This window comes from Stomoxys calcitrans, chromosome 3 (assembly GCF_963082655.1).
Source record: "Stomoxys calcitrans chromosome 3, idStoCalc2.1, whole genome shotgun sequence".
NCBI classification, from domain to species: domain Eukaryota; kingdom Metazoa; phylum Arthropoda; class Insecta; order Diptera; family Muscidae; genus Stomoxys; species Stomoxys calcitrans.
In genome coordinates this window covers 31354242-31368847 of record NC_081554.1, presented here as the reverse complement: position 1 = coordinate 31368847, position 14606 = coordinate 31354242, and the positions used below count along the sequence as shown (strand labels likewise).

General features: G+C 37.4%; 1 protein-coding gene across 3 annotated transcripts in view; it reads left to right on the top strand.

Moving 5' to 3' along the window:
- Positions 1–14606, top strand: part of LOC106090588 (protein split ends) — a 327322-nt gene that overhangs the window by 11484 nt on the left and 301232 nt on the right. The gene's annotated exons all lie outside the window — the stretch shown is intronic.

Here is a 14606-nt window from a genome sequence, read left to right as displayed (position 1 = left end):
ACATATACTACGCAAAATACTTAACTTTTATCATGTATCAAAAAAAAATTTAACAATAGAAAAAAAAAGGACTGTTTTGCTTGCTTTTGTCTAAAGACTTACGGTTTCACTTTTGTTTTTGCAACTGCTGACGATCTTCCAACGATGCATGAAGGCCTCCTTGCGGTGTTCGAAGTCTGGTCACACAAAAATTATAATGGCTGGATAATATGGTTTAGATAAGGGGGTTATGATACATGTTAAGAGTTAGTAATTTCCTTCTCTTATTTTACAAAAAAATGATTTTTAGGGATTTTAGAAGTTATCTTAAAGGTATTGTAGGTTAGGTTATAGATAGTATAATTAATAAAAAAAAATAGAAAAAATAAAAAAAATCAAGTTAGGTTAGGTAATATTACGGAAATTTAAAGTTAAATTAATATTTAAGGGTTTTTTTTTTTTTTCTTATAAATTTGGGTTTAAAGGAAGTATAGTTGTAGGTATTTTTAGGTATTAATTAGTTCAATTGCTGCGACCTTCATTAATTTGCAAATCCTATTTATGTTATGCCAGCTTTCACTTGTTACATACGCTGCGGAAATCAAAATCGGCATATGTGGCCCGTCAATAACAGGGGAACCCGTCTCTCGAGTAACCCAAAAGCCCACGTGTCTGGCTTTATGGGTTTCACAGGCCTATACTCGAGAGAGGTTATGTATGACCAGTATGCCCTAAAAAAAAACCAATTACGGAATTAGATCCTGGGCAAATCCACATAAAAAAAATCTATCCAAAATTACCTGGGTATTTTAAATTCAGGAATTTAATAAAAATCAAAAATTCGTTTGTTCCAATTTAGACAGAATTTCATTCAAATTGAAACAAAAAAAAAAATACGGAAGTAAAAAGGTGTCTTTGCACACAAACAACTTCGCTTAATCGTTCACACGATTTAAATTTGGCCGTATATATAAAAAAAACACTGTACCCTTTAAGGTCTTTCCTTTTTTTTTTTTCTGAGTCTCACTTTTTTCGCTTTGATGTCTTGTTGCGGAGGATTACAAATTAAAAAGAACTTGTCTTTCACATTTCGACTATCACCAAGGCTCGATGTGAAGACAGAATCAAAAAAAAAATTCTTTAAACAAGAAGATAGAAAAAGATAACTGGTTATTTCGCATTCGTCTCAAGAGCCCAAGAATGAAAACTATTGCTTAGAGCAATAAAAAGAAAAGAGAGCAAAAAAAAAAAAATTATCATCACCAAAAGCTCTAGCCATCCATCAATCATTGCCCAATCATAGATCGCTTTTGTTGTAAATACCAACTCGAAAGTAAATAGAAACAGACTGGAAAAGAGAGCCACTAACGTCATCCTCTTGTCATTTCCATAGCATCGACAGTCCTCGTGCTTAATCATAGATTGCTGTTGTTATAAACAGAATATCAGATAGACTAAAAAAAAACATCATACGGACTGTACAAACCCAATTAATGTGTCAAGGCCAGTGATGGCAAATTAAATCATTCGTATAAAAATAATTATTCTGTGAACAATGATGATAAAAAAAATATGTACCATTACAAGTAATAAATAGATGTTTGTCGCCATCTTGTATTCTATACAACTACTTTTCAGTGGCGCTATAAATGTTTTGGCTGCAAAACATACGCATACTCAGCTTTACCATTTTGTTGTTGAGGTTGTTCAGGCGAATAATCGAAGTCAGCACTAGGCTTCAGGACTGTATGCACCTCAAACGAAATTTTCGTCGTATTGATATCCTAAGCGAACTTTTCGCTTTGCTCTGTGTTACAGGGTGACATTGAAAGCATTGATTTTTTTTTTGTTTCATTGCAAGAACTCTGTAGATTTGATCATTTATGATAAATGCGTATTTTACAAGCAAAAAAGTGTGGCAGCCTGGCCAAACGAATGCATAGTTTTTTGTCACCATGTGTTTGCTACCGAAAATTTTGTTTGAGGTGCATACGGGGCTTAAGCGAATTGAACACATAGACTTTCCTTGCCTCCATGATTGATTGTCCTCAATACCGAAAGTGCACAGTGGTCTGAGGAAGAGTAGTGAGCACTGTTCAGAACTGAAATTTCTCCTGGATACAAATTTCCCAGGGAACTCTCCAAAGGTCAGCGTGGCACCAGAAGGGGATTTTTGTCGGGATTTTTCGAGGAAATTTTAATTGAGGCAGGAATCCCTGGGACGTTGAAAAAGTTTCGATGCGGTCTACATTTATTACACAGCGATAGACTGGCTCTCGGGTTTGGGGAGATTTGATCTGCTTGTATTAGCTGATCTCATATCTGGGTGGGCTAAAGGTACACCATGGTCATTTTCATGGTAGGAAAACCTTATCATATAAAAGCAAACATATTCGTCGCATAAGTCTGGCATCGTTTATGTTGAGAACTATGTGGAGGTTAATAGATACATATCTCAGGTTGAAGATTATTCGACAACAGCATGCCTTGAAAACAATCCGCGAAAAAAAAGGCAAATTAAAAAATTAGCAACACTGATGAGAGCACAATTGCTTTTCCTTAAATCATATATCCCCAAATACGTATGAGACTTTAACATTATTACGTACATTCATTCTCATTTACATATATGCGTCGTTTTGTGTATTGTTGGTAGTTTATGCTCATACTACAGAAACCCCCTCTAGCCAACCTACATATATCCTTAACACCATGGACACGTCGACGACACCACCACCATACGAGGTTGTGTTGAAAACTACTTTTTTGTTGTTAATTGAGCACTGGCTGTGTAGTTTGCTTGTCTTGCTCGTCGTTGCGTTGTCGTCGTCGACGCTGCGTTTTACATGAAAATGACAAAGACAAAAACTTGTTTATACAACCCGTGTGACAGGGAGAGAATGAGAAAGAGAGAGAGACTAAATACAATGGTTGCGAGAGTTTAGTAGTTAAAAGTCTTGTGACAGGGCAAAGGGGTATGTAATCAAATGCATGGGTGGTTGTGTGGTAGAGATGATTTTTGTTATTGTGCTGTAGTTAATGACCAAAACTACAAAAAAAAAGCAGCTGAAATTGACAACATTTTTGCTGTCGCTCATCATAATCTACCTATGTAAGTAACAATACAACGAAAGAAACTTGTAACTGTTTTTGTTTTAGTGCTCGCAATGTTTTGTAGTTTTTGGAAAAACGTCAGCGTCGCAGATTGGGTGGGTGGGTGGGTGATGTGGTGTGTGGGGTGGGCATTGCCACAACTTAAAAGACATTTAATTTGGTATGCACGCCACAAAACTACATTTATGGCCTGTAAATAATAACGACGACATTTCAAGCCCCCAAAGTGGCGGCTCCAAAATCGTCGTCAACCAAGGTGGTGTATGAATGAATCAGTAGGTGTTTTCGCTATGTGTGCGTGTGTACGTGTGTATGGCTGTGAGTGCGTGCGGTAGAGAGCCCAAGCAGAATAACACAATTTTATCTTCGCCTGACTTGTTTTGTTTAGGAGACATTGTCTGTATGCTTGCTGGCTTGTTATGCAGATAGGCGGCTATGTAGCGTTGACGTTTATCTGTCGGTCACGTATACGTTATCATTGCTTTTAGCGAAAAACAAACATTAAACGCATACCCTCACACGCACGCATCCACCCATCCTTGATAAAACATTTCCCATACAACTTTGTTTTGTTGTTGTCCATTGCTGTTGTTATGATAGCACTCGAAGAGAGCCATAGATATCTTGGCCTGCTGTTTATGTTTATCTTTTCCGTTCCATTCAGGGAATCCTGCAACTCTGCTCGCCACATTCCCCGCCACAGTTTAATTTGGACATAGAGTATAAAGCATGTTGTTCGATTAGAATTCAAATGCTTGGATTTGGATGAATAGTCGAATCGTTACAAGTTTTAATCTGAAATGAGAAAATAGCTTAGTGTTGGGTAACTTGAACGGTAGCTGAGTTGGTTGTGAGCTTGGAATCGTGGATCGGTGGCCCGCCAGTGGCTTTGGTCGTATCCCTAATGCTTCTATATGGGATGTTTGTCTGAGAATTTCTATTTTGAACTAACGTTCCGTTAGTACGGTGGCCATTAATGAAGTGAAGACATTACAACAGGTTCAAAGAACATGTTTGTACAAGTGGGTCTATAAGAATCCCCCTACTTCGGCACAATTCTAGATGTGCTTGTCCCACCGCAGCTGCAGCTAGAAGTAGTTTAGAGATAAAGGTGTAGTAAGTGGAGAGTAGTGGATGAATGAAGTACTACTAACAGTAAACCCAGCAGATTTGCCAAAAGTTTCTGATTGCATACCTGAGACGGCTTTTGAACATAGAGGTCGAGAGTGCAACACTAATGTCAGGAACAGGATTGCGGGGTGGTTAGTTTTATATTCGGACTCAATGCATTTACCCAGAGTGCGAAAATCAATAAAATAAATTGGCCACCACTTCAACTCCAGGACTCCAAGCCTCAAATTTTGCAGCCCTAATAAGAAATACGAAACTCTGATATAGTTGCCATTTGGTAGAACTTGAATCATGGAATGACCTCCTCTAAAGAAGCGGCTTGCCCTACGTGTAACTTAGAACGAGACGGTATTATAGGGTTCCCAAGGTACTCCGGAAAGATGCTTAAAGGGCGTTTAAGGCAACCAGTAGTATTGATATTAGTTGAATATGGACTGTTTATAGGGAAAAACTGAGGATCTATAAAAAGGTAATAAGGACGATGTTAAAGAGATAGGATTTTATCAAGTTGATTGGGGCGTTGTCGAGTGTTAAGGTTACTCGAGATTAAGGGGTAGTGGGTAAGAACTCTCAATATACATAAAATTTTCAGAGGTCAAAAAAAAAAAATTTGACCGACTCTTCCTACTTAACGCTGTACCATTTGCTGAAGACACACTTTTTCATCTTTGTTCTTGTGGGATCTGGTTCAAAAAGCCTTGGCGAAGGAATTAGTGAACCATATGACCTTTCATTGGTTAGGCAATCAAAAACAGATCTCGATTCCTGGTTTCTCAATGTACTCTCTGTCCTGTAGCTTTGATACATCCGTGTAGTATGAACTTCTAGATGGCAATACCAGAATTCCGTGGACCTTCAATGCCGTCTCAGTTATCCGAACGGAACCCTTTTCCATTCCTTCGAGGTTTTCTATTGTCGCCTCGACTATACCGCGATGGTCTGAAGGTGTGGTGCAACAAAACTGAAGATAAAAACAAGTAAAAGCATGCTAAGTTCGGCCGGGCCGAGTCTTATATACCCTCCACAATGGATCGCATTTTTCAGATTCTTTGCCCAGTATCTCTTTATAGGCAAACAAAGGATAATGGATAAACATTTCCATGCTATTGGAGTCATATCCGGTTATGGAGCGATTCGACGATGGAGACCATAGTAGAAATCATTGTGCAAAATTTCAACCAAATCGGATAAGAATTTCGTCCTATAAGAGCTCAAGATTTTAAATTCTAGAGTCACAGCAACCGCATTTATTGACCAATCATGCCAGAGCATGCCAGACTACAACCACAATATCTGAGAATGTTACTCGAAATCGGTTCAGATTTACATAAAGGTCCTATCGATAGGTCATAACGCGGTGCACAAGGAAATCCCTCTTTTTGAATATGGGACAATCGACCACTTGTTTTGTTTATATTCGGGTCCTCTGGGGATCCGACGAAGTATGGTCCTTCAACCACTAAATTCCGATACCGAAATACATAACTCTTCAAAAGAAGTTTTACGAAGCTGAAATACTCGTTAATGTCGCCAGCGTTGGTGAGGCGATAACTATGACTGAAAGTTGATTCTGCTTTTTTTCCTGGCCGCTTGCGAAAGCCTTATTGCGATTAACTTCGATTCGTACGCGATTTGTCACTCGATGCGTTCGTTCGCTATTGAACACAGATGTTTTCCCCCTTTATAATCAGCTGATTTCCAACGAACCAAGAGACAATATTTAGGGGGCTTTGTGCAGACATTTTTTATTAGATGTAGGTAAGACTGGTCATTGAAATTTCGTTTTGAACTAAAACTACAATATTATACTTACTAGCTAAATAAAAAAACAATACAAAAATTTTAGCCAACAAGAGCTCAACATAGATACTACCTACCTATGTTGAGCTCTTGTTGGCTAAAGGAGAAACATGTTCCATACTATACCTATAGGTTTTTTGACAGTTTGACGTAGATTTTGTTCTCTCTCAACCCCTCACGTTTCTTTGCTTACTTTTTTTTTTGGTTAAAACGAACGAGGAAAGAGCAACGCTAACGACCGACCCCATAGTACAATCATCTGCAGATGGGTTGATGGTTTCATCGTCGCTGCGCCACCCATCACTATTTCCCTTTGGCTGGCTAACTTGTTTCCCTTAAACAAAAAAAAACCAAGACAAACTTTTATTTGAATAGCTAGATAGCTATGTATGTAGGTATGCGACGAGTGTGCATGGATGGATGATGGGTGCTCTTATATACCAGAAAAGGCTATATACTGGAATTATTGTTTTTTTTCTTTCGCCTTATTTCTTCGTCTTTAGATACCTTCTAGAAATTGAAACGACAAGAAAGAAATCCCCCTGGCTTGGCCAGGCCTCTCTCCGCTGGGCCATTCATAGCCAATAACCAAGTATGTATGTAGCATATCGAGCGAGCAGTGTGGCCTGCGCCCTTCTTATGTTGAGCTCAGAGAAAGAGAGTTCTTCTCTCTCTGTCTCTTTTTGATGGTACTGACAGTATGGGTGCGTGTGTGTATGTATATATCAATTTAATGAATCCCCACAAAATAACGTTCATTTCAATCCACTTGTTCGTGTGTATCTTCTCTGGCTATCTACTGCCTTAATGCCATACAGTTCTCCACATCAACATACAAATATACTTATATACATGTGTTTGTATGTATATACATGAGCTTATTCGCAATTCTTTCATCTTAATTCTTTCATATACGTAAGAAACTATCTTTGTCGCATGGATGTTTGTACGTTCGTTCGTTACTCTGCAGATACCCAAAGCTAGAATCATTCATTTTGCCTGTGTGTGTGTTTGGTAATGGTGAGTTTATACTGAAGCATGGTGATTTTGTTGGGTTTTTGGGGTGTTGGTGCTGGTCTGTTGTTTTGTGGGGAAAGTAAATAATGCAAAAATAAAGTTAAAAAAAAACAATAACAACAACAATGACTTGAAATATACACAGAAAAAGTAGTCAGCCAGCAGTTAAAGAAGAAGCACCACCAGCAGCAGCAAGCAGTTAAAGCCAGCAACAACAACAATAATAATCAACACTGAAGTGACTGACTTACTATGAATAACGAAGAGAAGAAGCAGAAAGAAGTAGGCAAAAAACAACCAAGACAGAAATACTTAAAACAATTGTATATTTAATCTCTGACAATATAAAATTTATAAACTTTAATGGCTTTTCCCTACTGTGCGTGCGCAAATGTGGGTATGTCTTCGGGTATGTGTGTGTATGTTTGCACGAGAGCTTAATGTCGGTAATTATGTTGATTCTTCTACATCGCAGTTTTCTTCCTTTTTTGTTTTTATCTCTTTCCCAATTTTCCCCCCATTTCTTTGTGCCTCATCAGGGAAACGGAAATGGAATCTTGGGATTTGCCTTCAAAGTGAAATAACTTTGTATGGCTGTCTGTTTGTATATTTCGAAGACCAAGGGATTTTTTATGTTATAAAATGAACGAAAAGACGTTCGTAAATTTAAGCTTCAATTGTTTGGGTTATTTTATTTTGACTCAAAAGGAATTATTTCTAACAGTAAAGACTTTGTTCCATGCGGCCAATAATACCAAAGGGTCCTAGAGGAGATTAAAGAGTTTTTATTTTAGTAATTTCCATGGGGATATAATGAGTGTAGGATTCGAAGTGATAGAAATGGGCAAGGAAAGTTGTTAAATGGCTTAATTTCTGTTAAAGGATCACATCAAAATCTATGACCAAATAATAAAAATCTAAAAAAAAACATGTCGTAGACAAACCCAAGAAAAATGAATGTTTTTTTTTTCAGGGTACAAGATACAGTAGTTTTGATTTACCTGTCGTTTAAGTGCGAAATTGTTATTTCTGCCAAAATTAAAAACAAAAAGATTTTCTTTCTAATTTTCTAAACAAATAACTCTTTTAACGGCCAATCGTATAAGTGCGAATTTCATTTAACGACCAACCATATTTGGGAAAATATCGCAATTTCTGCTAAAATTGCTTTATTTACCAGCCACAAAAATTCAAAATCAAAAATAATTCTTGTATTAGTTGTCAAACACACATAAAGGTTTAACTTTTTGTAAAGGAATAGAAGAAAACTGGTTTTCTTAGTTATATATTCAAATAAAAAGTAAAAAAAATATGTGACCTTAAATTATACTTAAGTGCCAGGTGGCAGGTACCCGAAACTGAAAAACTCCCGCTTTTTGGCCTTCAAAGACATTAAAGATAAGTGAAAAAATCGCTTTGCTGCCACAAATGTTTGCAACATTTGTCTTGGCAGAAGGCTTGCCAGGTCCTCAAAGCATGAAATCGGGAAACTCTATACTACAAGTCGGGATTCACCAAAAATGCAAAACCTAAGTAAAAAAAAACAAGTAAACAAATGACTAATTTCGGGCGAACCGAACATTAGACACAAGAGTGGGCGGTTGGAAATACTTAACCTGTCCCATCCGCCCCAATCAATAACGTCATAGAGGCGCATGAGACCTTGATCTTCCCTGATCGTTCTGATGACCCCGAATTTCAATCCGATGAGCTTGTTGCCAATAGAATAGCCACAATGGAAATCTTGGTAAGACATCCCTTGATTCTTTGGATTTATACGTTAGTACGGCGTCTCTTAGGGCCTTGATTTCTAAGACGGTTAGGTTGAAGTGCATAACTATTAGATGGCCGTCTGTTTACCACGAATCGGTGGTTTGGTATCGCTGGAAAAGAAAAAGGAACTGCTGCAAGAAGTCATTGAGTACTCTAAAAGGCAATGTGGGATAGGTGCTATGGGTACACATGTGCCCAGGTTCTCCTGTTGTTGCCACATGTGCACGTGGAAGTTGCTCGTTCCGGTCTATACGACCGATCGCCGCGGGAACATTATGGCGTTTGGTTATTTGAAGGCCTTGTATCGAGAATTATCTGCACTTAGTATTTAAACAAGGACCGCTGCCACCGACCTCTCACTGAGACTCTCCACTCGGTACTGCTGATTGTACGCGACTCTAGTCGCAGCCAAACCGTATGCAGCATTCCACTATCCGCAACCTGTGCATGCGCCCGGTAGCTCTCAGCTAAGTTTCTTGTGATAACGAAGAACATCACCCAGAATGGAGCTCAAAGTTCCAGCCTGTGTGATGCTCATATTAATCCCACGCAAGGCGCATTTTCTCCTATTTTGTCTAAAGACAAAATTTCTATGAAATGTTCTCTAAAGACAAAATTTCTACGAAATGTTCTCTAAAGACAAAATTTCTATGAAATGTTCTCTAAAGACAAAATTTCTATGAAATGTTCTCTAAAGACAAAATTTCTATGAAATGTTCTCTAAAGACAAAATTTCTATGAAATTTCCTCTAAAGACAAAATTTCTATGAAATTTCCTCTAAAGACAAAATTTCTATGAAATTTCCTCTAAAGACAAAATTTCTATGAAATTTTCTCTAAAGACAAAATTTCTATGAAATTTTCTCTAAAGACAAAATTTCTATGAAATTTTCTCTAAAGACAAAATTTCTATGAAATTTTCTCTAAAGACAAAATTTCTATGAAATTTTCTCTAAAGACAAAATTTCTATGAAATTTTCTCTAAAGACAAAATTTCTATGAAATTTTCTCTAAAGACAAAATTTCTATGAAATTTTCTCTAAAGACAAAATTTCTATGAAATTTTCTCTAAAGACAAAATTTCTATGAAATTTTCTCTAAAGACAAAATTTCTATGAAATTTTCTCTAAAGACAAAATTTCTATGAAATTTTCTCTAAATACAAAATTTCTATGAAATTTCTCTAAAGACAAAATGTGTATTAAATTTTCTCTAAAGACAAAATTTCTATGAAATTTTCTCTAAAGACAAAATTTCGATGAAATTTTCTCTAAATAAAAATTTTCGACATATTTCTGGAGTGATTTTGTCTCATTCTTCCTGCTCCACTTGTTTAAGGGTTGCCTTAGGTGAAATTTGGCGTTGTCTGACTACCAAATGTGCCCAAAGTGTATTTGATTTTAGTGGTGATATTTCGAGCTATTTTTTGAGAACCCCTAGGACGATTTTTAAATTACTCCTTGCTCTGTTCAATTGATGGGAGATTTCTTTCCATGGAATAGGAAGTGGTTTGGTATTTTACATTGCATCCTTTATTGACAAAAATGTTCTCCAGTTGATTTGATTCTACCAATTTCAGTTTAAGGGTTGCCTTAAGTGAAATTTGGGGTTGTCTAATCCCGGATACCCAATGGGACAAAAAGTTTTGATTTAAGTGAAGTTACGTGCTGCTGATTCACTGAATAAGGATAAACCAAGCGATCAGCCGACATGCAATTTTTTTTAATTTTTGGCAGTACTTGGCATTGCGGATGTCTACGTGTTCTCTTCGGTGGGCTTCTTCGAATATATCGCAAGTTTAATTCGTCAAATTATTTTCATTGAGTTGGTCTAGAATTATTTATTTACTACAACACTCAATTTTTTCCTTTGGTCTTTACAATCATAGTGCCACAAATACTTTTGCGATGTCGTATGTGTGTTCAGAAAAATATGTGTGTGAGTTCCCTCTATAGAGGGGCAACATTTGTTTATGTGTGTGTGTATTTTTTGCTTGGTGAAACAACACCAAAAAAGTATTTTTGAATTTGTAATGTTGGCCACGAATACTTTTGTGAGTCACTGAATGTCCTTTCATCTTATGAACCGACTCCCTGATATGGCTGAATTCCAAACTTTGGCATGGAAGGTTTTTAAATTCAGAAATTACATATTTCTTATTTCCAAAGGTTTTTTTTTTAATGTTGGAGTGTGTGTGTTTAGCCATGTTCAATGGTTGTTTCGCACTTTTCACCAAGATACCTCCATGCTGAAACACAAACGACAATTCAATGCAGAGGTCATAAAAAAGGCAAAGCCACACGACAAGGGAAACTAATAGCTACAAAAACTCTCTTTTCCTTTTTTAACACAAAAATTAATCCCCAGCAGACAGCTACAACATTTCTGTTTCAGCTCATATGTATATGATTCCATGTACTCCACATCAAAGAAAAACAGAATAAAAAATAACTCCCAGAATTTTTGCTCAACTGCTGTTTATTGTTATCCCCTTGGTGCTCCTAAGCAACGATCACAACCTGACAACAGCACTCGCACGACTAAAAGCAAGTTTTCAATTGGTATGCAATGAAACCTCAGCAAGCAAGCCAACCTTGTTGGCTGGCTGGCTACACAAGGAATTTTTCGTTTGCCTTTTTTCTGTGTGTTTTCTTTGCAAAAGTGTACAGGCAGAAGAGACGGCGACAAAAAACAAGGAAAATACTCGCGAACAGCAGCAGCAAGTGATGAAAATAATCTGAAATCCGCACCTATTTATGCCGTAAACGAAAGAAAACATGAAACTACACAAAAGATACAAAAAACTGAAGCTCTGCTGCGGTTTGCTGGCCTGCTACAAATGATTACAAACACTCAAGCACTCGCATGGTGCTCTCATTTACACGATAGTCCTACAGCCGAACAAGAGCAACACAAAAGGAATGCAAAAAAAAACACCTTTGCACAAAAGTCCCCCACTCTCTCACACCATGCAGCAAGCTAAACAAGTTTTCCTACACAGCCATCATCATCACCATAGGGAGAGAGAGAACGAGATAATGGTGGCGTCTGTGTTGCCAAATGGTTGGAAAGAGTTGGCTGGCTTGTCCGCAATGTTGTTGTGTGTCAGAAGAGTGTGATCGCTTTTGATGTAGCCAGAGTTTGCGCTTTGCGAAACTACAAATGAGGCATTTGTGTTGGTTTGTTAGGCAACGGGGGTGTATGTCAGCGTGGAGGGGAGGGACAGCTACAAATATTTTGTGGACATTCATTAAAGTAAAGCGCCTCAGCAAAAATTGTTTCTCATAATGGAATTGTGTTGGGTCTGTCTGTGGGTCTTAAGCGGGGGGTTTTCAGTTTTCTGTGCTGTTACTGCATATTTGAGTGTGTGTGTGTGTGTATAGCTGAGCTGTGTTATGCCTTAATTGTACGAGTATGTATGAAGGTATTGTAGTTGTGTGGCTTTAATTTGTTCTGTGCTGAGCTGTCATTTAACTGCGTGTATGTATGAGTGTAGTTGTTGTTTTTTATATAATGTTAACGTCACTCGATATTTGCTGGCTGGCTTTAGCTATGCCTGGCTGTTTTTGGAAACTACCAGGCCAGCCTAAACGTACTAACTGCCTTTCGAATCGATAATTTTTCGTTCGTGTAGTTCCTCTGTTGTGTGTTCTTCTTTACTTCAGCATTATTATTGCCAGTAAGTTGAGCAACGCGTCATCACCGCCGACGCCCCCTTCCAACAGCTTACGAGTACACACACACACACATCGAGCAATTTCTGCGCTAACCCCGCCAAATAAACAACCGAAAATGCCCAGAATTTAATAGAAGCCAGCCAACCCTTCGTTTGTTCACCACACATTCTCTATACGTGTATAAGTTGGGATTTCATTCAAATGCTTTTATTTGGAGCTATTTTATTTAATAAATATGAATATGTATAAAATTTGAATATTTTTACATACATACCTATACAATAATTTGTATGTATTCATACTATATGATTTTTTTCTTAAGTTTCAAAACTTTGTCAGGTAGCCAACTTTTTTTCTGTAAGAAAGTTTAATACCCGGATTGTCCCAATTGGAGCTGTTACATATGAAAAATAAATTAAGGGTGGGGGTGTGTGGGTAAAAGTTTCGACTAATTGATTACTACTTACACACATATTGCTGCAAGGAAGGCTTATATATTTGGTCTATTCTAGCTATCAGCTGCTTCAAGTAGCTTGCAAATTAGCAGGCAGTTTTAGACTGTCAGAGAGATGACTTATCCTTGGCGTTATTCATTGGGACTATGATTTTCTCTCATAATGCTCCTTACTAACCCCAGGCAGCTTAAACATATAGATCCCATTGGCAAAAATAACCAAAACATCATCCTATCACTTTTACTCTGGACTAAATCAATCCAACGACGAAAAGAAAAAGAAATCCAACGACGAAAAGAAAAGAAAAAAGGACGAAGTAGCGGAGAAAATTCTACGATGAAGCGAGGAACGGTGCAGCGAAAGAAAATTCTATGATGAATAAAAGAAAGAAGCAGTGGAAGAAAATTCTATGGTGATTAAAAGAACGAAGAAAATCCTGAGGTGAAAAAAACGAATCTTAGAAAAAATTCTACGACGAAGAGAAGAATATCCTACAACGAAAAAGTGGAAGAAAATGCTACGACGCGAAGAAGAACGAAAGAGCCTAAGAAACATGTTCGACGAATAGAAAAACAAGGCAGCGGAAGAAAATCCAAGGACAAATTCAAGAACGTAGAATCGGAAAAAATCCTACGGGGAACAGAAGAAAGAATCAGCGAAAGAAAATCGTACGGCGAATAGAAGAACGAAGCAGCGAAAAAAACCTACGATCAGAAGAACGAAACAGCGGAAGAAAATCCTTTAGTGAACAGAAAAGCGAGTCATAACAAAAAAGTCCAAAGACGATAAGAAGAACTAAGTAGCGGAAGAATATTCTACGACGAACTGAAAACGAAGCAGCGGAAGGAAATTCCACGACGAAAAGAAGCAGAGAAGAAAATCTAACGACTAAAAAAAGAACGAAGCAGCGAAGAGAAAACGTGATCGGTGAATATTTCGTCCATAAAGTGAACCATAAACTTTACAATTGTAGATTAGCAGAAGCGGAAGTAAACGCAAAACAAAGCGGTTTATAGATGGTTAGATCATCGAAATTAATGGCAATGTGACTAGGGATAATAAAAACAAACGAATGAGGTGGGCTAATGTAAACTTGGTAGCATTGAATGCAATGATAAAGCAACGAGAAAATGTAAGCGACAAGTTCTATTAACAAAAAATGTGGGAACGATTGCATGATCAAATGCGGAAACTCTGGAACATTCATAGCGAAATGATGAGAGGAGAATTGAATGATTTTACCTATGATCAGTGGGAGCAAGCGAGATCAGACTTCAACACGGAGTAGCGCAGAAAACTGGAATTTCCAAGAATTCCGGAGTTCAGTGGATGTGTCGACTACGTTCTATGAGATATTCTGTAGTAAGATGCATCAAGTGTAGAATTCCTCAGATCATCAAAAGTTGTTCCATAAAAAACTCCTGAACTCTCCTTTCTGAATTCACAAAACTTGTAAAATATACTGCGATTACCGAACAGTCAACTTCTCATCCTGACCACATAATCAGCATAACATCTCGTTTTCTCTATTTTTTTAAATGAGAACTATTTTTTTTAATGAGAACTAAACCAGTCGGTAAACATCTTCTTGTAGAGTTATGGTACATCACTAAGTTTTGCTATTCCTCTATAGTTTCCTTGAAGTATTTCACAACAGACA